Source organism: Pinus tabuliformis, chromosome 7 (genome assembly GCF_031772625.1).
Source record: "Pinus tabuliformis cultivar Carrire ecotype Pingquan chromosome 7, CPIR1, whole genome shotgun sequence".
Taxonomy (NCBI): domain Eukaryota; kingdom Viridiplantae; phylum Streptophyta; class Pinopsida; order Pinales; family Pinaceae; genus Pinus; species Pinus tabuliformis.
In genome coordinates this window covers 882,570,917-882,574,532 of record NC_142293.1, presented here as the reverse complement: position 1 = coordinate 882,574,532, position 3,616 = coordinate 882,570,917, and positions in this window count along the sequence as shown.

Genomic DNA, 3,616 nt, shown 5'->3' with positions numbered 1-3,616 from the left:
TAGCAAATTAGGTGTCCAACATATATATGGCCATATTTTGACTGCATGTATAGTTTTTGATATGATAGGTCGCGTGGCCATATGTGTCTTGGGCACAAGTTTTTGTAAAACCAACCTTTGATATGTATACACCTATCTATTTATTGTCGTTTCTTATATGTTCCATTATCTCATTCAATGTATGTAATGTGACTTGAATTTAATTTACTTGTGCCACAAATGTCTATCTAAAACATGATTTTCTAATGCATCTTTCAATGTGTTTAGATTTCTAAAAATGTGTTGATATTGGATATAATCAAAATATCTTTCCATAATGTGAATTCTTAAGAACATACGAAGCATTATTGGACTCCTAATTGAATAGACATTAGTCAAATGTAGTACTATAAGTTGTGAGTCAAGTCTAATAACTATACAATGGATACCATGGGAAATAACATCAAAGAATAGTTCAATCATTGCGTTATGCTCAACAATATCATTTGTAGAGTGACCGATACAAATCCATTTTAAACTCACTAACTCACCATTCAGAGCATATATAGCCCATGCTGTAGAAGAAAGGTTCCGAGTACTGCAAATAGCACCATTAGCATAACCAACATATGGTTGAAGGGATGTCGACATCTACAAACCAAATGCAAACATGATTAATAGAAACCATAAGAAATTCTGAAGGAAATCACATTGTAAACACAGTCAACACACCTATATACAACATGTACACATTGAACTACGCAAAAACACTCAAGCATAGTATCTTTTAAGGTACATCCCATTTCTAGGTTGTGCTAATGGAACTCCATCGAAATCAATAAGCTCATAGGCCCCTTTAGCAAGAACATGTTTAATAATTTATGGGGCTAACCACATTGGATCGAACTTCCCTCATCCTAATTTATCATACTCTTGGTCATACAGCAAGACAAAGTCACCTTCAAATAAGACACGAGGCTTAACACTCTTGTCATATTGTGCCTTAATGCATTTCTTATGAGCTTCATTAGCCATTGTGGCAATATGTCGAGTTTCATCTAAGTGTGTCAGATGTAAGAGACACTCTTCTTCTACAGAAGTGGCAGGGAGGAGCTCGAAAACAAGTATTAGTGATGGAATTTCACACTCAATAGGGATGATTTCTTCCAAACAATATATTAATTGAAATGGTGCAAACCAGATATTGGCCAGAACATAAGTTTGATATGCCTAAAAGGATGCATAAAGGATAAGATGTCAGTTTTATTTATGGACCCCTATCAGACGTTGAAGCATCACTTTCAAAAATTTATTGATGGCATCAACTTGCCCATTCACCTAAGGGTAGTAGGGAGTGGAAATCTCATGGGAGAGTCCCAACTTGGCAGTCATTTCAGACATCATGTGATTAAAAAATGTTTTCCATGGTCCATAACTATAGCTTGTGGAACACCAAACCGTGCAATGACATGGTTGAAGAAAAAAAGAGCAGTTTCTTCGCCGATGTTAGTATGTAGGCATCACTTTGTCCCACTTAGTAAAATAGTCAACCACTACAATGATATAGCCATGCCCCCATATTCAAGTGAGGGTTACATGTCATGAAATCAATCCCCCATTTCGCAAAAGGACCAATGGTGATAATAAAATGAAAATGAGTGGGTGAAGCACGTGTCTTATGACTGTATATCTAGCATGCATGAAACTTTTGGACGATGAGGATGCAATTGCGAAACATAGTAGGCCAAAAGTAACCAACATGTAGGATATTCTGTGTGGTGGTATAACCAAACATATGATCACCACATGCCCCATAATGGCATTCATTTAAGAATTTTGTGGCCTCCTCATGTGTGAGGCACCTTCAGAAAATCGTATCGATACCACGATGATAAAGGGTGTCACTGATTATAATATAGTTTTTAGCTTGATATCAGATACCTTGTTGGTTAGAGCGAGAGGTATTAGACTAGAAAGTATGGGTTTGGAGATATCTGATAATTTCTCAATACCTGTTACAGATCCATTTGGGCACATCACTCCCATCATCCAGATCAGTGTTTTAGGGCCCATCAAACCCTAATATCAGTTGCTACATGCCCTAAACGAGTCAACCTTTTGAATACCTCCTTCCCAGACAGTTTCATGGCCTGAAGACATCCTGAAATGACCTCTAGAGGGACCAGTGCAGGTAGGCCCATGCAAGGGTGCACTGCAAAGCAGTTAAGTCCATGCTAGGTGTTTTGTAGAGCACTTCGGCCCTCTTTGACTTGTGCTGGGCGAGTTTGAGCAAAATTCACATAGGATTTGGGGAATATTCTCATCTTTAGGAGCCTTCTAGAAGATTCCCATACTTATCATCTCCTATGAGCTTGAAAATGGATGAGGAATGAGTTAAGATACCTCCTATCCTCTCATCACTTCCTCCATGGAACTAATTCTAAGTATGGAAGGCCATTCAATACCCTCATTGATGACAAAACCTCCTCCATCTTCCTATAAATTGAGCACTGAACTAAGTGATCAAGGGTTGGACTTTGATGAATTGTAAGGATATAATGTTAGTTTGAGAATTAAGATTATTGTAAGTGTCGTTATGCTACTAGATTGTCATGCTTATGATGTGATATGGATGGAACCAAAGCCGGAGGAGTGACTTCGAATTAGGATTCATGGTTGTAATCTTTCCTTCTATTCAATAAAGTATTTACACTTTTTTCCATATGCTTATCTTGATATGTAATGCACATATGTGTGAATGTATCTGATTCCATTTACTTGTAATCAATAGATCTTTTTCTTTGATTGGTTCTTTGTCTTCTGTTGATGTTTACAGGTAATTCTAAAGCACGTTAAGTACGGGAAGGAGCAACAGGACCGATACAAAGGATGCAAGAGGAAAGCGAAAGTACAGGTAGGTCCTCTCATTCTCTTTGTCTTATCTATTGTTTATATAAAAAGGTTAAAGTTCTTTAAATTGTTGTTCTAGATATGGCTACTTATCTAGGGAATTAGTATTTATCCGTAGATACCAAATTCTTCATAACAAATTGATGACCATACTGGGGTATGATCATTGTTCCAAGTAGCTTATCACATTCTATGACACTCTAGAAGCCTTTACTTCCTTTCATTGATTATATTTCAGCCTTGTTGAAGTGAATTTTGGTCAAAAACTGTGTTCAGTTGCCTCTTGAAATGGCTTACTATCACCAGCGCAAGCTTGTGAGGGACATAGTGCACTGCAGAGCACCCTTGGCTTAGGGACAATTCTCTGAAGCACACTATCTCCCATTCAAGGCTGTGTTGATCCTCCTTGGGTCAGTTTTCCACCTTTGGATAGGGGTTTTCACCAAATTTCTTCTATTTGATTGCTTGCTAAATGATCAATGACTGTCATGTCTCTGAAATGAAGGTTGTATCTCCTTTGCTAGCCCTACTTTGACTTGTTTGATTAATGTTTCTTAAATGATTTCTTTGTCATTATTGATTCATGGTCAAAGTTAGATTATAGTGGATTAATATTTGTTCGAAAGAAAGTTTCTTAAAAGTCTTCTTTTCCTTCGAAACAAAACTGTCGTAAAGTCTTCATTATTTTTAAAGATTGATTGATTGTATGTGCATTATTTTCATTTTT